This window comes from Heterocephalus glaber, unplaced genomic scaffold, assembly GCF_053883595.1.
Source record: "Heterocephalus glaber isolate CG9 unplaced genomic scaffold, H.glaber_assembly_v1.0 deba00001523, whole genome shotgun sequence".
Classification (NCBI taxonomy): Eukaryota; Metazoa; Chordata; class Mammalia; order Rodentia; family Bathyergidae; genus Heterocephalus; species Heterocephalus glaber.
In genome coordinates, this window is record NW_028258327.1 from 20,256,846 (window position 1) to 20,282,821 (window position 25,976).

General features: G+C 37.0%; 1 protein-coding gene and 1 pseudogene across 7 annotated transcripts in view; both read right to left on the reverse strand.

Moving 5' to 3' along the window:
* Positions 1-25,976, reverse strand: part of Cfap206 (cilia and flagella associated protein 206) — a 135,160-nt gene that overhangs the window by 107,254 nt on the left and 1,930 nt on the right. The window lies entirely within an intron of this gene.
* LOC101703539 (growth hormone-inducible transmembrane protein pseudogene) overlaps positions 5,476-25,976 on the reverse strand; it is a 34,646-nt pseudogene continuing 14,145 nt past the window's right edge.

Below are 25,976 nucleotides of genomic sequence, written 5' to 3' on the forward strand. Positions count from 1 at the left end.
TGAAGACCAGTGGAACAGATTAGAAGATACAGAAACAACTCCAGACACACTCAGCCACCTCATCTTTGACAAAGGAGCCAAATATCCTCACTGGAGCAAAGATAGCCTCTTTAATAAATGGTGCTGGAAAATTGGGTTTCAACTTGGCAAAGATTAAAACTAGACCTATATCTGTCACCACGCACTAAACTAAAATCGAAATGGATTAAAGATCTAAATATTAAAGCAGAAACACTGAAGTGGCTGGAACAGAGGTTAGGCAGAACTCTTGAAGCCATTGGTGTAGGAAAAGATTTTATGAACAAAACCTCAGTTGCCCATGAACTAGCACAAACAATCAACAAGTGGGATCTCTTCTTACTAAAAAGCTACTCAGCAGGAGAAACCACAGAGTGAAGAGACAACTCACAATGTGGGAAAAAAAATCTTCACCTGCTGTTCTTCAGACAAAGATCTACTATCTAGAATCTATAAAGAACTCAAAAGAAATCAGACCCCCTAAATTTAAAGACCCAATCCAAAAATGGGCATCTGAAATGAACAGCAATTCTCAGACAAAGAAATAGAAATAGCAAATAAACATATGAAAAAAAGTTCAACATCACTGGACTTTTGAGAGATGCAAATGAAAACAATGCTGAGATTCCACCTCACACCAGAAAGAATGGCTGCTATCATGAAATCAACCAATAACAAATGCTGGCTGGGCTGTGGGGAAAGAGGAACCCTGCTCCACTGCTGGTGGGAGTGTAGACTGGTACAACCACTGTGGAAATCAGTATGCAGATATCTCAAAGAACTAGGACTGGAAGTCCCATTTGACCCAGCTATTCTCTTTCTGGGTATCTTCCCCAAAGAAAGAATCATACCACAGTGATATATGTACACCCATGTTCATAGCAGCACAATTTGTAATAGCTAAAACTTGGAAGCAGCCCAATTGCCCATCAACTGGAGACTGGATAAAGAAAATGTTGCCAGGGATTTGGCTCAGTGGTTTCGCTGCCTGCTGTGCAAGTGCAAAGACCTGAGTTCGATCCCCGGTACCAAAAAAAAAATGGTTTTTTAATAAAATGGAGTACTACTCAGCCATGAAAAATAAAAAATTAGAGACATTTATAGCTAAATGAATGAACACTGAGTTGATACTCTTAAGTGAAATAAATTGGACACGTGTAAATACCAAATAGTTTCTCTAGTGTGAGAAACTGAAAGTGTAAATAAGGACTAAAAGTTATAATAGATAATTTGAAATAGGAAGAAAAGGGGCAAAGGGGAAGGGGAAGTGAGAAGGGTAGGGGAAAGGAAAGAAGGGAATTGAATTAATGTGAGAAAATGGAAAAATGGAAACAAAGTCCTTGTAAATAGGGAGGGATGGAGGGGTTGAAGGGAGGGCAGGAGAAGGGGGAAAAATATTAACCAAGAGAGATTATGTAAAGGTACAAATTTCCAATGATGAATGTCATTATATTGTATACCTAAAATGTACCAATAAAATTAAAAAAAGTCACTGAATATTGGTTAAAGGAACCATCCATCAGGAAGAGTAACAATTATAAGCATATATACAACAAATAAAGTGTACTAAACTTCACAAAACAAACATTCCTTGAAGTAAAAGATCATATAAATATCAGTACAATTATAGCAGGGGATCACACTAACCCACTATCACAAATAGACAGATCAACTAAACAAAAAATCAATTAAGAAATATCAAAGTTGAACCAAATCTTTAACAAATGGACTATGTACACAGTGTTCTACCCACTAGCAGAATACACATTATTCTTGGCAGCACATGGCATTTTCTCCAAAATAAATCACATGTTAGCAAATAAAGCATGCTTAAGTAAATAGAAAAGAACTAAAATTTTACAAGGCACATTATCAGATCATAGTGCAATTAAACTAGAAATTAGTGATAAAAGAAATCACAGAAATTATGCAAAGGCATGGAAATTAAGCAGCACACTCTTAAATAACCAATGGGTCACAGAAGAAATTAAGAACATTCTAAGACATTTCTTAGAATTAAATGATAATGCCAGTACAACATACCAGAACTTATGGGACACAATGAAAACCATCCTAAGAAGAAAGTGTATGCCCATATCTGAGAAAACAGCAAGTCCAAATAAGAACCTACTGATGCACCTCCAGGCCAGATACAGACTAGAGTAAGCAAGAAAATTATAAATATCAAAGCAGAAATCAAGGAAATGGACACTAAAATATATATAAAGAATCAGTGAATCGAAGAGCTAGTTTTTTTGAAAGAATAAACAAAATAGACAAACTCTTAGCCAATCAAACCAGAAGAAAAAGAAGGAAAAGACATACCAACGTAATTAGAAATAAAAAAGATGAAATTACAACAGACACTGCCAAAATCCAGAAAATTATTACCCACTACTTCACAAACCTGTATGCCAATAAACTGGAGGACTCAGAAGAAATGGAGAGATTCCTAGGTACATATAAATCAACTAGAACTGAACCAAGAAGACTTAAAAACTCCAAATAACCCAATAACAGGCAATAAAATTGAAGCAGTAATAAAAAACCTAGTAAGAAAAGCCCAGGACATGGATTCAATGCTGAATTTCACAAAAACATCAGGGAAGATCTAATGCCAATATTCTTCCAACGCTTTAATGAAACTGAGAAAAGGTGTATTCCAAAGTCATTCCTGGAAGCTTGCATTACCCTGCTTCCAAAACCAGACATGGAGCCAACCAAAAAGAGAACTACAGCCCAATCTCTCTAATGAACATACATGCAAAAAATCCTCAACAAGATACTGGAAAACAGAATCATCAAACAAATTATTGAAAGGATCATACACCATGACCAAGTAGGCTTCATCCTAGGGATGCCAGGATGGTTTGACAAATGCAAATCAATAAATGTAAATCCATCTCATAAACAGAAGCAAGGATAAAAATCACAAGATCACCTCAATAGATGCAGAAAAGGCATTTGACAAAATCCAACATCCATGGGCCAGGGATTTAGCTCAGTGGTTTCACCGCCTGCTGCACAAACGCAAGGACCTGAGTTTGATCCCTGGTACCAAAAAAAAAAAAATCCAACTTCCACTCTTGATAAAGAGACTGAAGAAAATAGGGACAGAAGAACCTTATCTCAGTCTTATAAAAGCCATTTATGACAAACTTACTACCAACATCATATTAAATAGGGGAAAACTAAAAGCTTTCCTTCTAAAATCAGAAACTAGACAAGGATGTCCACTATCATCACTCCTGTGCAGTGTAATTTTCAAGATATTAGGCAGAGCAATCAGGCAAGAAAAAACCTAGAAAGGATATATATAGGGAAGAAAGAAATCAAAGTATCATTATTTGCAGATAATATGACCCTCTATATACAAGATCCAAAAAAATTCCACCAAACGACTCCTAGAATTAAAAACCAAATTTAGCAATGTAGCAGTATACAAAATCAACACAAAAATCAGTCACATTTCTATACACTAATAATGAACTCACTGAGAAAGAAATTAAGAAAACAATACCATTCACAATAGCACCAAGAAACATACTTAGGAATTAACTTAGGAACTAACCTAACCAAGGAAGTTAAAGACCTCTACAATGAAAATTACATCACTTTGAAAAGGGAGATCAAAGAGGACATCAGAAAATGGAGAGATAGTCCATGTTCCTGGATAGACAAAACTACTAAGTCAAGATGGCTATACTTCCAAAACTGATATACACATTTAATACAATCTTCATGAAAATACCAACAGCATTCCTCACAGATCTAGAGAACACAATACAAAAATTCATATATGAAACCAGAAAAGACCCAGAATAGCAAAAGTAATCCTGGGTAACAAAATCAAAGCTGGAGGCATCACAATCCCAGATTTGAAGTGATACTTCAAAGCTACAAAGATGTAAACAGCATGATACTAGCACAAAAACAGACTTGTGGATCGATGGAACAAAACAGAATATGCAGAAACAAGCTTAGACACATTCAAATACTTGATCTTCAACAAAGGGCCTAAAAACATACATTGGAAGAAAGATAGCCTCTTTAATAAATAGTTCTGGGAAAACTGGATATCCACATACAGAATATTGAGTCTACTTCCATATATCTCACAATGTACTAAACTAAAATCAATTGTTATTGTTTCATAAATAAGCATCCTATGTACTTTGAGATGGTTAAAAGTTATTTCCAGATTATTGCAATAAATATTTATCAAAAGAGCAATAATCTCAGTAATCATATAGACTTCTTTCCATCACCAAAGACTTCCAAAAATAACTGTTCTGTACCAAAAAACTTACAAATGTCACAAGCAAGCTAAGTAATGGTCTACATAGGACAGAAAGAAAATTCTTCTGGGGAAATTTATGAATCACTTTCCTTCACACTTTTGACTACTATTTTTCATTAAGACACCTAGCTTTGCTTTATAGTGCTTAATCTGAGAGGGAATGCAAGAAACCAATAGTTTTAGGAGAAAAACTTCTTTCATAAAAATCTCCAGTGTAGGCCACAAGCAGATTTTTCTGATAATGATGTAAAAACTTGAAGAGCTGAGGAAAAAAATATGTATTCAATTAGACACCAATAATTATGCAACAAGCAGGGTGTGGTGGCACATGCCTGTAATCCCAGCATTCATGAGGCTGAGGCAGGAGGATTGCTGTGAGTTCGAGGCCAGCCTGGGTTACATAGTGAGTTCAAGGCCAGCCTGAACTACATAGTGAGACCTTGTCTCAGAAAAAAAGGCAACAAAACCTCAGCAACCATAGCATGTTGTTTGTCTTGAAAAAGCAATAAATTTTACACTTTTAACACTTTATGTTGAGATGTTTTAAGGATATGTTGTTTTAGGAGACTCAAAATGAAAACTCACATATACATAATTCCAACAGGGATTCCTCATATGATTAACATTCTGGACTGTCCTAACATGTCCTAACCATGACCACATCCCTACTATGAAGACAGCACTGAGAAGCAGAGCAGGGGGATATTTCATAGGCAAATGTAAAAACAGCAATCACTTATCCATTCCATATGCTCAGCTGTCTATCACTGGCTCATCACAATCATAAAATGCTAAATCCTAAGTATGGTGGAGGGGGTCACTGCAGGTAACTTACTGCATATTTCTTTCTGGTCTCTACACCAAAACCTTTACCTCACTTATGACATTATTTCAATATTCTATGTCCCAAAATTAAACAGGCAAGCACAAACTTGCTGATTTTCACTTACTCTAATAAACTAAAAAATAGATAAAAATACTTAATTTCTCCTAACATAAACCTTAGTTTTCACATTCATTAAATAAAGTGTTTAAAAATTACTCACACATGAGAGTTAGATGTATTTATGTGCTTATTTGAAAGAGAACTATTGAATTGAATTTATTCTCTAAAAGAAAAAGCAGACCCAATGGGTCACATTACTGGAACATTTTAAATGTGTTGACATGTTCTTATCTTCTAAACCTCAATCCGAGCAGCTTGTACAAGTATGTAATGAGCATTTGCCCTATTAAACAAGATATCTGAGGTAACAGAAGCCAGATGCTGTCACTTCATTTCTTTCTGTAGACTCTAGTTGCTAGAATAGTCACAACTTGCATAAATATATTTAATGTATCCATGTAGATTGCCAACATCGAATTGATGAGATCATACTTTTGAACTCCATCATTATTATTTCTGCACATCTGATTACTTTCTGAGCATCAGACAGAAGGAATATGCTGAAGAGAACTAATCCACCATACCCTGCCACTGCATACTGAGTGGCACCAGCCACTGTGGTAGGTGGAAGAAATATAGATCCCAGTGAGGACACAAAGACAAGACCCAGGCCCATGTCCAGGGGCTCTGCCATGTTCAGAAATTTCTCACTGAGCACACATGTGGCCACAGTGGACAGGTCACTCATAATGCTGGCCTTGTACCACACAGTTCGGACAAGGAGAGGGCCTCCCAGTACGGTCAGAGTTGCCACCACTGCACTCATCATACTAAAATGCAGCAACCAGGCAAGATGCTTTTGCCTGGACTCTGTACATATGCTATGGCTTGTACCAGTTTTCTAGCTCCAATCATGGCTGAAGAGATTGCACTAATTGTCACAACAGAGCCTGTCATCATGAAGGTCATGAGAACAGGACTTCTAGCTACTGCCAAGGCAGACAAAGTTGTTAAACCAATACTTCCTGCTAAGTACATGCAGGTAGAATGTATCCTATCCTTCACATACTGAGGCCAAATTACAGCCAAATTTTCAGTTGATCCAGTCTCATGAGACATAACAAAGCCACGGTAGCACAGTGCTTCCAGACCAACAGTAGCCCTGCTAGCAATGAACTATCTTCCCATCTGATTGATTTTAAACATTTTTTCCATTGATGGATCCATTGCTGCCTCTTGGACAGTTTTCCCATGGCAGATTCCAATATTCCCTGCTGAGTATGAAGAGTCCTTGATTCTTTTGATGAAATTCTTCACAAGAGGGTGTGTGGGGGCGGCTAGCAGCTTAGTGAATGCTGGGTGGAAAAACTGGAAGGTAGTGTCCAGAGATACACAGCCTTGCAGCTAGCAGGGTGATGCACCTGGTTCACCAAGCAGATCTGAAATGCTTGCAGTTCCTCTTCAGTGCCCTGGAATGCACAAGCCCCTCCTCACCGACCCTCCACTTGCTTCTTCCTTAAGGCTTCTGCACTTGGCTCACTGCCAAGGCTATTTAAATTTAAAGTAATTAAGGTTAAATGAAATAAAAATTCATTTCTTCAGTTGTGCTAGCCCTGCTTGGCTAGTGGCTACCCAATTAGTGAAGATGGAGAACATTTCCATCACTGTGGAAAGTTCTGTTGGACATTTACCTCACCCCTGCTGCACCTGATCTCAAACTTCCAGATGACTCTTGCTTTGCTGTGCTGTAGCAGAAGTGACTTGCTTTGACAGGATTACTTGTCCAGCCCAGTTGTGCTCTTCAAATCATAGTTCATATATCTTCCTATTGGTGAAGTCCTTCTCAACCAAACATTCCAACCTTGTACAATGAGTCACTTTTTCACTTGAGTTCCCATTGCATCCTGCAGACTTCTACCACAGTTCCCCTAATACTCTGTCACCTGTTGCTATTCATGTCTGTCTCCCTTTATTATAGCATACATCTGGGATTGGGGCAGGGACCCAGTCATACTCACCATTGTGTCCTCAGCTCCTAGACTAATGCCTAGGCTCCAGGATATGCTAGTAAGTATTTTTGTAAATGAATTAATATTTAAATAAATATTCTAAAGTCAAGATTCTTTCAGACTACAAAAACAGAGGACATCCTATATCAAATTTCCTACTGATGGGTAAAAACTTTGAAAAAATATGTTTTCAGACAAATCATCAAAATATTGTCTATACTCAAATCACAGTCTCAAGCTAAACTTGTGCTTCATTTAAATTAATCCTTGAGAATCTTGACAACTGGAGAGGATAATGGAAGTGGCTTGACAGGTGTAATGATGAGCTTGGGTACACATGGAAGCAATTCTGGCTTCCACAATTATTAGGTACACACCTATGATAGAAAAGCATGAAAATCTGACTAGACGTTCAAGTCTTTATTAAATATCTAGGCTAAAAATCATTTAAGGGAAATATTCCATTATAAAAATAACACATGCTCTTTAAGAATGTTTTTAAGGATAAGTAACACTTTTTTTTTTTGGTACCAGGGATTGAACTTGGGACCTTGTGCTTGTGAGGCAGGTGGTGGAACCACTGAGCTAAATCCCCAGCAGTAACACTCTTGAAGACACAGGCATAGGCAAGAATTTTCTGAACAGAACCTCAATTGGACAAGAAATAATAGCAAGAATCAATAAATGGGATTATATCAAATTAAAAAGCTTCTGCACAGCAAAGGAACTCACCTACAGTGTGAAGAGACAACTACAGAATGAGAAAAAACTTTTGTCACCTACTCAGAGGACTAATATCCAGAATATATAAAGATCTAAAGAAAATTAACCTTCCCAAATTTAAAGACCTAATCCAAAAATGGGCCTTATAAATGAATAGACACTTCTCAGAAGAAGTACAAATAGAAAATAAATACATGAAAAAATGGTCAACATTGCTGGCCACTGGAGAAATGCAAATTTTTTTAAAAAAACATGGAGATTCCATCTCACTCCAGAAAAAATGGCTATCATCAAGAAATCAGCCAATAACAAATGCTGGCAAGGCTGTGTGTGTGTGTGTGTGTGTGTGTGTGTGTGTGTGTGTGTGTGTATACCCTTCTCTGTTGGTGGGAGTGTAAATTGATACAATTACTATGGAAATCAGTATGGCAATTCCTCAAAAAACTAAAACTAGAGGTTCCATTTGACCCAGCTATTCCTCTTTTAGGAATCTTCCCAAAGAGTTAAAGACATCATGCTACAGTAACACATCATTCCCATGTTTACAGCAGCACAGTTCATAATAGCTAAATCTAGGAAGCAATCTATATGCCCATCAACAGATGAATGGATAAAGAAAGTGTGGTATTTATATACCATGGAGCAGTACTCTGCCATAAAGATAAATGAGGCGGGCCGGGGATTTAGCTCAGTGGTTTCATTGCCTGTTGCGCAAGCACAAGGACCTGAGTTCGATCCCCGGTACCAAAAAAAAAAAAAAAAAAAAGATAAATGAGGCATTTTTTAGGGAAATGGATGCACCCAAGATCATAATCTTAAGTGAAATAAATCAGACACACATGTTTAAATATTGCATTACTTCTCTTGTGTGAGAAATCCAAAATATTAATGAGCAAAATGGAGCAGAGATACTAGGAAGTAGAAAAAACTTTGTTCAAATGGGAAGGAGAACAAGCAATGGGAATGAGGGGAGGGAAGGATGGAAAAAGGATTTAAAGAAAACAAAGAAAATGAATGGAAATAGAGCTTTTGTAAATATAGAGGGAAAGAAGGGTTGAGGGGAGGGGAAGGGAAGGGAAGGGGACAAAAAAAAAGAATTAAGATGTGCTATGTAAATGTACGCATCCCCCATGGTGAATGTAAACTGTACTGTAAACATGTACGAATAAAACAAAACATGAAAACACAATAACAAATGCTGGGAAGGCTTCAGGGGAAAAAAGAACCCTTCGGGCCAGGGATTTAGCTCAGTGGTTCTGGCGCCTGCCTCGAAAGCGCAAGGTCCCGAGTTTGATCCCCGCTACCAAAAAAAAAGAACCCTTCTACATTGTTAGTGGGAATGCAAACTAGTACAACCACTATGGAGATTCCTCAAAAAACTGGTCCCTTTCTAAGTATCTTCCCAAAAGAGTTAAAGACATATTACAGTGATATATGCATACCCACGTTTACAACAGCACAATTCATAATAGTGAAATCTTGGAAGTGGCCTATATGTCCATCAACAGATGAACGGATAAAGAAAATGTGGTATTTACACATGATGGAATACTACTGTGTCATAAAAAAGGATAAACTTGAGGCATTTGTAGGAAAATGGTTGTACTTTGAGACAATATTGTTAAATAAAATAAATCAAATCCGTAAGTTAGAATATCACATGGTTTCTGTATATGAGAAACGCAAAATATAAAGAACAAAATAAAAGACAATAAGAAATAGGGAGATAAATCTTTTGCAAAAGGGAAGAGTTCAAGAAATGGAGGGAAGGGGGAGAGAGGGAAGGAGAAAGGGATGAAAAAAGAATTAAGATGTGTAATGTCCATGTACCAACTCCCTACAAGGAATGTAAGCATGAAGTACAGCAAACATGTATTAACAAAATTTTTTTGAAGTTTTTTAGGATAAAGTTCTACTGTTTCATTAGCAAAAGATTAGTATTGTTAACATGTTTGAGTAATTACTCATTCTGTGTGTTGATTCATGTTTGTTATACATTTCTATCATACCTTATGCTGCTCTTTTCTACTTAACATTATAATAAACACTTTCATATCTTATTATGGATACTTTTTATGTAATTGAGTGGCTGTATCATAATTTGCCAAAGTAATCCTCTGTATTATTTACCGTATTTTCAGATTTTCACCATGATAAACAACACTGGGACAGATGCCTTCCAGTATAGACAATTTTGTATTACATGTAACTTCCTCCAGGAAGACCCCCAGATATGAAATTTCTGAGTGGTTTTTTAATCTGCTTCATTTTATTACTTTGTTCTTACCGGTAGTACCTACAATAGTGCTCAGCACATGGTGGGCACTGATATGTATAGAATGAATATGAAAAATAAGTGGGGAAAAGCTGGTTTGGTATGTAGATAACCAAAGGCATGGCGCAGGTATGTCATGTGATAGGTTCCAAGGAAGGCTTTGTAACCACTCCTGTTGTTTCAATTAACACATTTTAATGTTTAGAGCAGCTTTAGCCTCACAGATGAGTTGAGTGGAAAGGTACAAAGTTCCTACCTACTCCATGTCCCCCACCTTCTCCACCTCACCATTCTGCACTGCAGCAGTACATTTGGCACACTGATGAACAGATGTTGACAAAGCACTGTCACCTGAAATCTATAGTGTGCATTAGCATTAGCTTTTGGTGTTGATCTGGACAAATGTATCATTATGACCTGTATCCACCATTACAATATCATACAGAATATTTTCATTGCTCTAAAACCCCCTGTGATTTGCCGATGCATCCCTCTCTCCTTCTTAACTCCTATCAGTTGCAGATCCTTTTATGTCTCCCTAGTTTTGCCTTTGCCGGTATGTTACATACTTGGATTTATGCCGTATGCAGCCTTTTCAGATTGCTTCTTTTACACAGGAATAAACATTTAAATTTTCTCTATGTATGTTGTGCCCTAATAGCTTATTTTTATCACTGAATAGTATTTCATTGTATGTATGTTGCACAGCTTATTCATCCGCTCATATATCAAAGGATATCTTGGTTGCTTCCCAGGTTAGGCAATTGTGAATAAGAGTATTATAACCACTTACCTACTGGGTTTTACGTAGACATAAGTTTTCAGCTCATTTGGGTAAATACTAAGGAGTGCAATCACATGCTAAGAGTATGTTTAATTTTGTAAGAAAATGTCAAATTGCTTTCTAAAGTGGCCATGCTATTTTGCATTCTCAACAGCAAGAGTTCTAGTTGCTCCACATTCTTGCCAGCTACCATAGTGTGGTCAGTGTTTGTTTTTGGCCATTATAATAAGTATGTAGTGGTCTTGTTTCAATTTGCAATTTCATAATGACATAGGATGTTGAGCATCTTTCCATATGCTTATGTGTCATCTCTGTATCTTCTTTGATATGACTGTTCAATTTTTTGTTCATTTAAAACTTTTGTTCTTATTATTGCATTTTAAGAATTCTTTGTATATTTTGCATAATAGTCTTTTATCACTTATTGTTGGGAGCAATGTTACATAATTCTAGGGAAAAATCATTTGAGTAGGCCTAGTTCTCTTGCCTAGGCCAGCTACAACATTCCAGACATAATTACATTTTGGCCTCGTGTCACAACTGAGACCTCAGTGATCCCTGGATGCTGTAATCTCCAGGACAAGACCACACCTGTGGGAGACACCAGGGAGGAACCAAATCTTCATCTGCATAGTTCCTCATTGTTTTTAGATTTTCACTGCCCTTCAGTCTTTTTACACCTTGTTTATCCCAATGTAAAGTACTGAACTCTGCATTTTCACTTGTTACATCTGTTTCCCCATGTACTGAATAAAAAGTGCTGCAAGCTAGGGGGCTTTTGTCTTTGCTGCCCAGAGCAGCACTGATCAGACCCAAAGCTCAGCTTCTTCTCTTCTTATTTGTCTACCTTTCCTGTAATTCGCTGTGTGCTGCCATGGCTCACAGGAGACTAGGACTTATTACAGAGGTTCTGGTAACATCTCCTTCCCCTGTTCCCTACAACTTATATGTCTTGGAAAATTTTTTTCCAAGTCTGGCTTGTCTTCTCATTCTCTTAATGAAGTCTTTATTAGAGCAGAAGTTTATTTGTATTATTTGTTGTCTGTTTGTTTAGTACTGGGATTGAATTCAAGGATTCATGTATGCTAGACAAGTGCTCTGTTACTGACCTACATTCTCAGTGCTAGAAGCTTTAAATTTTCATAAAGTCCAGCTTAATATCAATATTTTTCTGGTATGGATAATGCTTTTGGTGTTTTACTTAAAAAGTCTTCATCAACTTCAACGTTGCCTAGACTTTTTTCCTATGATCTTCTAGTTCTATAATTTTTTGTTTTACATTTAGGCCTATGATCATTTTGTGAAGGGTGTAGTGTTTATGTGTATTTCTTTTTAGTCTGTATGTCCAGTTTTCCCAGCACCGTTTGTTGAAAAGATTACCCTTTCTCCCTTGACTTACCTTTGCTCCTTTGTATTTTATTGTAGTACAAGAATTTTAAGGAAGTTTTCACTGTTCAAATTATTCTTTAGTAATCTATCACTTTAATGGCAGGATGTTGGGTGACTATTGGCAGCATCCAATTACCCAATTCCCTATCTTCCTTCCTTTGTGTGTCTTGAATTCACACACAAGGTCAAAGCCTTGCACATGTGAGGCAAACATTCTTCCTCTGAGGTGTACCCTTAGCACCTTCCTTTTATTTTATAATTGTGAGTCAGAAAATTAACTAAATGCTAGTTATTTTTGGTAAAATTCAATCCTTGAATAATTTTAGTATTTTAGTTCTAATATTTAATGCAATGTGCTACCTTCCTAGCAGGTAAAAAGTTTTTGAAGAAGCCTTATTGGTGCATAAGTGATATACAATAAACTGCAGGTTTAAAGTATATAATTTGATAAATATTAACATATGTACATACCCATGAAATTATCCCCACTATCAAGATAATGGACATCAACAGCCCCATAATATTTCCTCCTAGTCAAGTTTAGTCTCTTCCTTCTATTCTTTACACCACTAAATCCTATAGCCATTGATCTGCTTTTTGTCTCAAAGGATTAGTTTGCATTTTCTAGAATTTTAAAAAACATGGGATCACACAATATTTACTGTTTTTGTCTGCCTTCTTTCAAACAGCATAATTTTGAGAATCATTCATGTTGCTCTGGATATCAATAGTTCATTTTCATTTATTGCTGATTAGTATTTCAGTATTTTGATACACCATAACTTATCATAATTAAATACAAGTTGTTAGTTTGGTAAAAATGAAGTTGATTGGCTCAAAAATCAGACAGTAGCCCCCCTGCCCCCGGGAATGGCCCTCAGCTGCCAGCTTGGCCATGCAGTCAGAGCAGTCGTGGGTGGCTGTGCCCTGCTCTGTCCAGCTCACCCTGCCCACTTGCAACCAGGAGACTTTGAGGACCCCACCCCCATGGCCACCAGCTGCCAAATTAGCCCTACCCCTCTGCCTGTGGCCTCTTGGCTGTGCAGCTACCTGGTTCCACACTACAGAGACACAAGGGGACATAAAGGCCATTGTCCTGAACTGCAGAAGTGAACAATAGAGAGAGGGCCTCTCTAAGTCTCCCTGATGAAAACTGAAGCCTACTGGAAAAATGAAGAGAATCTCTGCAATAAAGGCACACCAGACAACCGTGTTTGGTAAGTTGGAAGGATCATCACCTCCCATTGGAACCTAGACTATCTTCAGGGGAAAGGCAGCTGGAACCTGCAGTAGAATCTGGCAGAGTTCAACCCTGCAGGAGGACAGGGAGCTCAACTTGGGACTTGCAGCCAAAAATTTGCCTGAATCTCACGAGTCTGTGACTGCCTTACTGAGACTCATTGACTTATAACTGCACATTGTTGCCCACATTGTCTATTGTGACAGCAGAGACATACCCTGAAGGAGGCCCTTCATTTTTGTCTTTTATTTGTTATTTTTCAAAATTACCACTATTTTTTTTGCTCTTATTTTTAATTTTTTCTAATTTGCTACTCTTTTAAAATTTTTATTTTTCTCTTTCTTCTTTCTTTTCTCTTTTCTTTCTCTCTCTTTCTGCCTCACTCCCTTGCTGTTCCACATTGTTCTTCATCTCCCTTTGTGTTCCTGTTCTGCCTCAAATTCCTATTTCTTCTTTATCTTTCTTTTCTTCTCTTTCCTTCTCTCGCCTCTGCTCTCTGGCCTCACTGCTGACTTTCCCCTACCTACCTACCTATTCCTCTCTCCTCAACTCCTTCTAACTCCCCATCCCAAAGGGTAAAGTTGCTATATTGAAGAGTTTATTCACTATAAACATATGTTGGATTGGTCCTTGATCTTGATTTAATTCATACAGTTAGAGGTGACAGGTTAATAAGCACCACAAATTATCATTTTCTAAAAGGTACTTGATGCTATTGTGTTGCTGATCGTATCACTTGGGCTAAGGTGTTGTAATTGATCTAATCAGTTGTCCTACCTGGTATAATGAAAATGAAACAGCCTCAGAGCCATTAGAGACTCAAAACCTAAAGATCACCTGTACCTGGAAGACACCTCTGAGAAGCAATCATTCCAGAAGTGTTCTAAATACATCAACAAAGATACAATAAGGAACTTCAAAGTATCAAGCCAGGAAATAAACCAAGGACAGTACCAAAAACAAAAATGAGAAGACATTTAAGCAAGGCACAAACTCAGACTTCCACCCCAGAAAAGGCAAACTCTGGGGCAAATGAGGTGGAAAAGTCTGATAATCAACCACCTGGGCACCCTGAACTGATAGCACAGGAAGTAACAAAGCAGATACATGAGGCTCTAGAAAAATTCAAAACAGAAATAATCTCCCAGATAACTACAGAGATGGTGAGCAGAGTGAAAGACATGATTAGAGGCTCTAGAAGAGAAACTGATAAAAAGAAAATAGATCAGCTCAGAAACATGCTGGAAGCCATGAATGCCCAGCATAAGAAAGAAATGGAAACCATGATCACCCAACATAAGAAAGAAATGAAATCCATGAAACAGATTCAAACAGATATTCAGGAGATTAAAAACTCCATTGAAAGCATGCTTAGCAGATTAAGGAAATCTGAAGATAGAATATCAGATATAGAAGATAGGATTGCAGTTAAGGACCATGAAAACAGAGATTTCTTAAAAATGGTAAGGGACCACGAGAAATCAATCCAGCAGCTGCTAGATGATGTAAAGAAGAATAACACGAGACTGATAGGAGTCCATGAAAAAACAGGAGAAAGTACAATTGACATTAAAAAAACTGTTCACAGAAGTAATAGTAGAAAACTTCCCAGACAGGTGGAGAATTGGACATACAGATAAGTGAGGCATATAGAACTCCAACTACCCATGATCAAAACCAATCTACACATAGACATATAATAATCAAGATCCCAGAAACCCAACAGAAGAACAAAATCCTACAGGCAGAGAAAAGAAACAAATAACCAGCCAGGGGTTTAGCTCAGTGGTACTGGTGCCAGCCTTGCAAGTGCAAGGTCCCGAGTTCAATCCCCGGTAACAAAAAAAAAAGAAAGAAAGAAACAAATCATCTACAAAGGAAAGCCCATCAGAATCACAGCAGACTTCTCAACACAAAACCTCAAATCAAGGAGAGCCTGGAGTGAAGTATTTCAACCCCTAAAAGAAAATAACTTCCAACCTAGACTGTTGTATCCTGCAAAATTATCTTTTAAAATCAATGGGGGAAATTAGATACTTCCATGACAAAGAACACCTGAGAAATTTCATGAACACCAAACCAGCACTCCAAACAATTCTAAACAATATCCTAGAAAAAGACAATGAAGTTCACAACTCCATGAGGCCCAACAGAGGGAAGCCACCAGGCAAGGTAAGAAACTAAAGGGAAAGGGGGAAAAAATAAGAAATAAAAGAGCCAACAATAATAAAACATCATGACAAGGATGAGTCAATACCTATCAATTATAACTATCAATGTTAATGGCTTCAATTCACCAATCAAAAGAAATAGACTGGCAGAATGGATTAAGAAGCAAAATCCAATAATATGTTGTATACAAGAAACACACCTAACTCAAAAGGAAATTCATAGACTGAAAGTAAAAGGATGGAAAACACGCTGCAGAAAAAAGCAGGGGTAGCAATCTTATTTGCAGACAAAGTAGATTTCAAACCAAAACTAATTAAGAGACACAAAGATGGTCACTGCATCTTTGTGAAGGGAACAATCCAAGAGGAGGAGATGACAATCCTAAATATATATGCACCAAATACAAATGCCCCCAACTATACAAAACAAATATTAATGGACATGAAAAACCAAATAAGCACTAATATAATTGTAGTAGGGGACCTCAATACCCCACTATCACAAATACACAAATCATCTAGGCAAAAAATTAACAATGAAATTCTAGAACCGAATCAAGCTATTGAACAAATGGACTTAATAGATGTTTATATAGTGTTCCACCCCACAAAATCAGAATATACATTCTTTTCGGCTGTGCACAGGTCATTCTCCAAAATAGACCACATACTGGCTCATAGGACATGTCTAAGTAAATGTAAAAGAATTGAAGTTACCCCTGGTATATTATCAGATCGTAGTGCAATAAAATTGGAGATCAATGACATAAGAAACTGCAAAACTCCCACAAACACTTGGAAATTGAATAACACCCTCCTGAACAACCAGTGGGTCACAGAGGAAATTAAAGAAGAAATTAGACAGTTTCTACAAGTAAATGACAATGCCAGTACAACATACAGGAATCTATGGGACACAATGAAAGCAATTCTACAAGGTAAATTCATAGCAGTCAATGCCTATATTAGGAAAACAGAGAGAACTCAGATAAATAACCTAATGCAGAACCTCAAGCTCCTAGAAAAAGAAGAGCATAACAAACTCAAAGCTTCTACAAGACAGGAAATTATAAAGATCACAAAAGAAATCAATGCAATAGAAACTAAGAGAATGATACAAAAAATTAATGAATCAAAGAGTTGGTTTTTCAAAAGAATAAACAAAATCGAAAAACCCTTAGCCAACCTTATCAAAAAAGGAAAGAAAAGGCTCTAATCCATGCAATTAAGAATGAAAAAGGAGGGCCAGGGATTTAGCTCAGTGGTTCTGCCACCTGCCTCACAAGTGCAAGGTCCTGAGTTCAATCTCCAGTACCCCCCCCAAAAAAAAGAGAAAGGAAAAGGTGAAGTCACAACAGACCCAGCAGAAATCCAGAGCATCATCAATACCTACTTCAAGAACCTGTACTCTAATAAAATGGAAAACACAGAAGAAATGGACAGATTCCTAGATACATATGAATTATCAAAGTTAAATGAAGAAGATATAGAAATTCTAAGTACCTCAATTAGAATGAGTAAAATTGAAAACATAATAAAGAATTTACCAACAAAGAAAAGCCCAGGTCCTGATGGCTACACTGCTGAATTCTATAAGACATTTAAAAAAGAACTATCACAATTACTCTTTAAACTCATCAAGGAAATAGAAAGGAAAGCAAGGCTTCCAAATTCATTCCTGGAAGCAAGTGTTACTTTGATTCCAAAACCAGGGAAAGACCCAACCCAAAAAGAGAACTACAGACCAATCTCCCTAATGAACATAGATGCAAAAATCCTCAACAAGATACTGGCAAACAGAATACAGAGGGTCATCAAGAAGATCATACACCCTGAACAAGTCAGATTTATCCCAAGGATGCAAGGATGGTTCAACATTTGTAAATCTATAAATGTAATACACTATATTAATAGAGTCAAGTACAAAAAACATATGATCATCTCAATAGATGCAGAAATGTCATTCGACAAAATCCAACACCCATTCATGATAAAAACCTTACATAAAGTTGGAATAGAAGGTCTTTATCTCAACTTCATTAAGGCTATCTATGAAAAACCAACAGCCAACATCATACTAAATGGTTAAAAACTGAAAATGTTCATACTAAAATCAGGAACAAGAGAAGGATGCCCACTATCGCCACACCTGTTCAATATTGTTCTGGAAACATTAGCTATAGCATTTAGAAAAGAGAAAGAAATAAAAGGAATAAAGATAGGAAAGTAGGAAGTTAAACTGTCATTATTTGCTGATGATACTTTACATAGAAGACCCAAAATACTCTGCCAAAAGACTTCTAGGCTTAATTGACAGATTCAGTAGAGTAGCTGGATATAAGGTCAACACTCAAAAAACAATAGCCTTTTTATACACAAATAATAGACTCACTGAGAGATAAATTAGGGAAACAATTCCTTTTATAATAGCATCCAAAAAAGTGAAATATCTAGGAATCAGTTTAACAAAGGAAGCAAAAGACCTCTACACTGAAAATTACAGCACTCTGAAAAAGGAGATCGAGGAGGATATAAGAAAATGAAAGACATCCCTTTGTTCCTGGGTAGGAAGAACCAATATAATGAAAATGGCCATACTACCAAAACTACTATATAGATTTAATTCAATGCCAATTGAAATTCCAACAATATACTTCACAGAACTAGAGAAAATAATCCAAAAATTTATTTGGAACCAGAAGGGACCTAGAATAGCAAAAGGAATTCCAGGCAACAGAGGCATAGCTGGGGGTGTCAATCCCCAACTTGAAACTATATTACAAAGCTACTGTGATAAAAACAGCATGGTACTGGCAAAGAAACAGACCCGAGGATCAATGGAATAAAGTAGAAGATGCAGAAGCAACTCCTGACATACTCAGCCACCTCATCTTTGACAAAGGATCCAACCACCCTTACTGGAGAAAAGATAGTCTATTTAATAAATGGTATTGGAAAAACTGGATTTCAACCTGCCAAAGATTAAAACTAGACCCATACCTATCACCATGCACTAAAGTAAGATCAAAGCAGATTAAAGATCTAAATATTAAGACAGAAACACTAAACTTGCTGAAAGATAAGTTAGGTAGAACTCTTGCAGTCATTGGCATAGGAAAAGACTTTATGAACAAAACCTCAGTAGCACGGGAGCTAGCACAAAGAATCAACAACTGGGATCTCATCTTATTAAAAAGCTTCTGCACTGCAAGAGAAACCACCAACAGAGCTAAGAGACAAGCTACAATGTGGAAAAAAATTTTCAGCAGCTGTACCTGAGACAAAGGACTACTATCTAGAATATATACAGAACTGAAAAAAATCAGACCCCCCCAAATTCAAAGACCCAATTCAAAACTGGGCATCTGAAATGAACAGACATTTCTCAAAGAAGTAAAAGCAGCCAGTAAATAAATCAAAAAATGTTCAACATCACTGGTTCTTCGAGAGATGCAGATGAAAACAACACTGAGATTCTACCCCTCCCCAGAAAGAATGGCTGTTATAAAAAAATTATCCAAAAACAAATGCTGGCAGGGGTGTGGGGAGAAAAGAACCCTTCTCCATTGTTGGTGGGAGTGCAGACTGGTACAACCACTGTGGAAATCAGTATGGAGATACCTCAAAGAACTAGGACTAGAGGTCCCATTTGATCCAGCTATCCCCCTGCTAAGTATCTTCCCCAAAGAATTAAAAGAATCATACCACAGTGATATATGTGCACCCATGTTTATAGCACCGTAGTTTGTAACAGCTAAAGCTTGGAAACAGCCCAAGTGCCCATCAACTGGAGACTGGATAAAGCAGATGTGGTTTTTATAAAATGGAGTACTACTCAGCCATAAAGAATGAGATACTAGTGACATTTATAGCTAAGTGGATGCATATTGAGGCCATACTCTTAAGTGAAATAAATAGGACACATATGTGTAAGTATCAAATAGTTTCTCTAGTGTGAGAAACTGAAAGTGTAATTATGGATTAAAATGATTAAAATGAATAATTGATAATTTGAAATATGAAGAAAAGGCTCAAAGGGTTAGGGGTTGCAGGAGGAGAAGGGGAGAGATCAGAGTTACAGGCTGGAATCTGGAAAGAGTTCAAATATAAATTGTGTTTAAAACTATAGGAAGAGATGTAGATAGAGACTAGGCTGGAGCTCATCAGTGGGTTGGAAGGAAGAGTCACTGAGATCAAAGGAGAGAAGGGTGTGTTTCCAGAAGAAGCATATACAGCTATGTACAGTACACAGTACTCGATAGTGTGATAAATGACTGTTACTGTTTTAGGTACTTATAATATGCTGTGCTTTTCATCCTTTAGAGCATAATCCTACTTACATAAAAGAGTTTTCTGTAAAACAGTGTGCTACTACGCCAGTGGTAGCCTCATGTATCTTGTGTTTAACTGCATATTTGGATAATATCAAGGTGCCATCACAGATGATTGACATATACCTTCTCAGTTTGCACTTAGAAGTTGGCACTCTGTGCGGTACTTTGTGATACACACAGATGAAATTGCCTAATAACATATTTCTCAGATTATATTTCCATCATGGGTCACATGACTGTATTGAAATTTAAATTTAAAAAAATTTGGCCTATGTGGAGTCTACTAACTAATTAGAATTTTTTTCCAAACCAGTATTTGTTCAATATTAGTTTTGAGAATCTAAAACAAATCATATCTTTCGATGTCTTGTTAATGCTTGAGATTTTTTTTAATTATATGGAAAAATGTTGAAGTACTTTTCAGTTTTGCTTTGGTTGAGTTCTATTATATTTGAATATTATTATAGTCTTTTTCCTTTCCATTGCTTTTCTTTGAATAATTTTAATTTTTGTGTATGTATTTGTTTAGTGAATGATAATAAAATTACACATTTGAAAAAAATCAGACAGTAGACCATATTAGAAACTCTTTAAAATGAAATTCCTGAGACAAGGATATAAAATACAAAGTTGTGAGAAGACACTTGTTGGATCAAAGGTAGGAAATTTGTGATGAGAACAAAATGTGAAAGAAATATAGAATGCAGTGAGGGATTTGGAAAAGCAAGGATGGAATAGAAACTGAGAAATTAGTCATTATAAGTTAGTAGCAGGTGTAACTTTGAATTTTAAAACATTTCAATTTAATGAACTTAATGGTGATTGCCACCTGAATATATCAAGTCCTGATCTCTGGAACCTGAAATGTTACCTTATTTGAAAAGGCATTTTTCTGATGTAATTAGGTTAAGGGTCTTGAGATGAGACTATCTAGGTGAGTGCCAAATGCCATTACCAATATTCATGCAAAGAGAGGAAGATAGACATGAAGAGAAGAGGGAAATATCAAGAAGAAAGAGGAGAGAGAGAGAGAGAGAGAGAGAGAGAGAAACCGAGAGACTGAAGAATGCTACAGTTGCCAGAATTGGAGGAGGCAAGAAACAGATTTTCCCCTTAGAGTTTCCAGAAGGAACACAGCCTTCTGAGACCTTTAACTCAAACTTGTGACCTCCAGAGTCAAGAGAGAATATAATTCTGTTGTTGTAAACCACCAGTTTGTATTATTACAATAATCATAAAAATTAATGTAAGACTTTGTCAAATAACATATGCTAATCTAATCAAACAGAAAAGACATGTATTAATAGCATGAAGTGAATAAGCACTTAGACTTTGGATATAAGCAGTGTGATATTAGAAAAGTTAAATTCCATGAGCCTCACTTGTCCTCATCTGTTCAATAATGCAGTATCTATCAATGATATATTTCTTTTCAGTAATGAAAATTGAACCCAGGGAGTTCTGGGCAATATTCCCAGCCCCTTTTCTTTTTTTTTTTTAAATTTTGGTACAGGTCTTATCTAGTTATACATGTGGGCCCTGAACTTGCAATCTTCCTGCCTCAGCCTCCCAAGTAGCTGGGATGACAGGTGTGTGCCAGTGCACTAGGCAATCATATGTTAAATTATTTTAAAAAAAGAAAACTCTTAGGAGAGAGCCTGAAACAAGGTTGGCACTCATGAAATATTAGCAGTTGTTGCAAGAAAAAAAATCATAAAAAGAGAAAGAAGGTAATACAACAGATAGGGTGGTTATTAAGGAACAGTAGCCCTTTCTGGAAGACAAAGGTTTTCAGAGGTCCACAGAGGAGACTGAAGATCTGACACAGCATTCCAGCTTTTGTTTGAGGAACTGACATGGAACTTTTTTGGCTGAAGAGAAGCCTGATTTTAACAGATCCTCAAAGGGATCTTATGATCTTCTTTATGACTCAAGAAAGGTCAACAGATTTAGAACATGGAAAAGATTGCGAGAGTGAAAACAGGGCACACTTCAGTGGAGAGAAAACTGTTCAAAAACCCCTTAGGCCCTCTATTCTCCATCTGCTCATTGAATCAAAACTTCCCAATCATTCTGTCAGGCAGGAGGGTCAGGGAGCACAGAGCAGTGCTGACACCAAGGGGAGGCTTGAGGATGGGTGCTTTGGACTCATCCTACTTCTCCAATAAATACACAGTCTAAGTAGAAGTGGTGTGCTCTGTGAGTGCAGCTGCTAGAGAAGTTCCCAGGGTTCTCCAGTGTAGTGCAGTCCCCAACCTGTCCTACACAGGACATCTGGGAGTGGCCAGAGTTAGCTATGGGCAATTCAGAGGGTTGGTTTAGAGCGTACAACTGGCCTAGAGAGGCGAAGGTAGGAGTGATAGCTTGGTACCATGTCTGGTTTCTTCCAACTATAAAATCACAAAAGGAGGATTTTCAACCAGAAGAGTCCAAGTGATTCTCTAGTCCTACTTATATCTGATAATAAGGTAAAGTAGAGGTCTGTACAGTCTAAATATCAAACAGTAATGAAATGAAAATGTTTGTGGTGGGCTGTGAGTGCTATTACTAAAGTTGTGCCCTAATTTGGGGGTCATTACAAATCCAAATCTGTGATGTCTACGGCAGGTATGAGTGAAATACTGTTAAAGATGAATGGAAGCCTATATGAGAGAATTAGTGGGAAGGTTTATGCCCAGGGTCTTTCTTTCTGAGATGGAAAAATGATCAGATTGTTCTTTTTGAAAGGTCAGCATAGCTTCCAAGAAAGCAGAAGTTCCTTCCTGCTGCATTAATGAGATCTTTTACAATAGTGTGAATAATTGCTTCCAAATTCAGCCTTGGTGATTTACAATGTGACAACTATTCAAATGACTTAAATGATTTTCTATATAGATCACAAAGTCATTTGTGCAAGGGAGCCACCTATCGTCAAAATAGGACCTGATAGTTACAAATTTTTCCATTTCCCCCCTCAACCATAGAGCTGCATATACTTAAATGCAAACATCTACATCAAGAACTTTGAAAAATTCAGGATGCTAACATAAAATAGGTTTTAGTGGAAAGTAATCCAAAATACCCTGACTCTTTTGCAGGTCAAAAATATTCATTAAGTTCTTATCTATTTATTACACATTGCAATTACTCAAAGAGAGTCCTGGTATATTGGAATTAACAATATGGTCTATAGTAAAAAATGCCCCTGCCAATTTCCTTCTTAGTGTTTTTGAAAATGCTGTTCCTCCAAAAACTTGTCTTTTCTTACCAGTCCCAATCCTACTCAACTCACAAGCTCATTTGAGCCTAACCTCCTGGAGCTTCTCCCTATCTCTCTAAACCACGGTGACCTGTCCTGCAGTCCCTCTATCCCTCTGCTCTCTCCCTGAGCCACCTTTCCTACTGGCACTTTCTCAGACACACTGATGATACATACAAAAATCCAGCATTTACCATATTCCAGCACTCCTGTTAGCACCTTACTTTGATGAACTCATTTAATTCTATATTAACCTTATGAGGTTTTTACTATTATAATCCTTATTTTGCAGAAAAAGGAAATGAGGCCTAGAAAAAATTTAAATTACTCAGGGCCATCAGGGCTATTAAGCAGTGGCACCAAGATTTAAATTCTTGCTGTCTGTCCCTACCGCTGCTTACTTGGAAGCACCCAATGGATGAGGAATACTTTCTAAAATTCTTTTGATGGGCCAGGGGTTTGGCTCAGTGGTCCTACCACCTGCCTTGCAAGTGCAGGGTCCTGAGTTTGATCCCTGATACCAAAAATAAAATAAAATAAAATAAAATTCTTTTGATGTTGCCACAGTACTTAGCCTAATGCTAGGATAGTAGACACTGATATACAGAGTTTTACTACAGTTTATATATTTTTGAGGAAACCAGAAGACCCAAGAAAGAAGATAGTTTTTCCCCAGTAGTCAGGCAAATTAAAAAAAAAAAAAAAAAGTCTGGCAAGACACTATAGTAATAATAGGGAATTTATCATGAATGTTATTATTTAATTCTTGTAATAAATCACTTCAGAGGGGTACTTTTACACATATTTTCTAGATAAGAAAACTGAAGCATAGAGATAAGGTAACTTGGCCCCATAGACTCCAGCCTGTATTTGACATATATGCTATCATCTCACACCTTCTATATGAGATGGCTACTTGCATAATTTAGAAATCATGGAGGGTATAATGTGGAGAAGACGGCCTTCTCCCATACAGCAACAATTACTAATCTTGCAGGAGTCGTGCAGGAGTGAGACTCTCCTGAAGGCCTGCATAAGGCCAACTGTTGGTGAAGAGGTTTAGGATTACAATCTCACTACTAATTGCTGCCATCGCTGAGCTGGCCTCAAGGGGGCGCTGCTCCCCTTGAACACCTTGTTTTTACTTGCTTTTTAACCGCACAGCAATCCCAAAGCAAAACTGAAACATTTAAGTCAAAATTTACTTAAGGCCAGAATAATCAGACAAATGAGGAAAGCGCATAACATTACACTCTCCAAACCCTTGAACAAAATGGATATTAAAGTCAGGCCTTTAAAGAACTGCGTACAAAAGGAGGTGGAAGTTTCCTGTGGGGTGAGAATTCAGAGTTCCTGTTTCCTGTAGGAGGACCTGTCTCTCTCACATGTGAGGGATACTGTAGATGACTATGCTCTTGGGGTGATAGTTCCCCCTTTGTCCATTTGCTGCAGGATGGAGACTGGTTATTTCTATGATCTGAGTGTTGGTGTTTCTCCAAAATTCATATTATACATATTAAAATTCATATATTAAAGTCATAGGTTGATTCCCAAGCATGGTATTGAAAAGCCTCCATGATTAACTTCTGATCTTTCTTTCCATCTTTATTTCTAACAACCTTCTTTTATTACATTAGATTACATTTTCCTAACAGTGCCTTTCCTCTGCTTAGGTTATGCTACATTCTTCTCACTAAATCTGCCAACTGAAATTGGAATAGTCTTTCAAAGCCCAACTCAAGATTAGCCACTAGATTTCTCTGAATTCCCGTAACTTTTGTTAAAGCCTCTGTTGGGCACTCCCTAGATTTGATATTGTGTTGCTGTTATCATGGTTTATGATATCCCACTGCTATGGTCATCATATCCCACTACTACTGTCTGATGTATCTCACAGCCCCCACAAGCAAGCATATGACTACATGTGGTAGGTTTCCCATAAATGTTTAATGAATGATTGAACCTGTCTCCAGTCTAAATTCTCTAAAATTTTTAAAAAATATATATTTCTACTTCATTTAGGAGTTAAACCACTTTTCTCATTTAGTACCAGATTTTCCCTTAGCATAATACATGACATGATGTTCAATATGCCACTGCTGAGTGTTTTTCTACTCAAAATCAGAGTTCTAGGAAAAATAAGAACCATCTGCCAGGTACTTATTCAAGCACTGTGATTATGTAAGCCTGGGTAAACTTGACTCTGAATCTAATGCAGACCTTGAAGAGGTCTCTGACTTTACAAAACTATGCATTACCTTAAAGCTGGTTTTACTTTTAAATGCAAATAATCCACAAAAAGTTTCCAAATGATTTATTTTCCTGTGATGGCTCATAAAATATGACATTAATATCATGGAAACATTACATTGAATGTATAATTGAAAGAGATTATGGTTGATGGTATTTTTAGAAGAGCCTTTTCCCCAAAGAAAAATAGAAATGTTATATAATCATTGATTTTAAAATGTTATTGGTGTTTTAAGATTCAAGGCATCTGATCCACTAATGTCCTCAAATTTCTACCAAAGTGACATCATAATTACCACAGATGGTCTTTTGAGAGATGGATAGCACTTATTCAGGAAGAAAAAACAATATATTTTCAG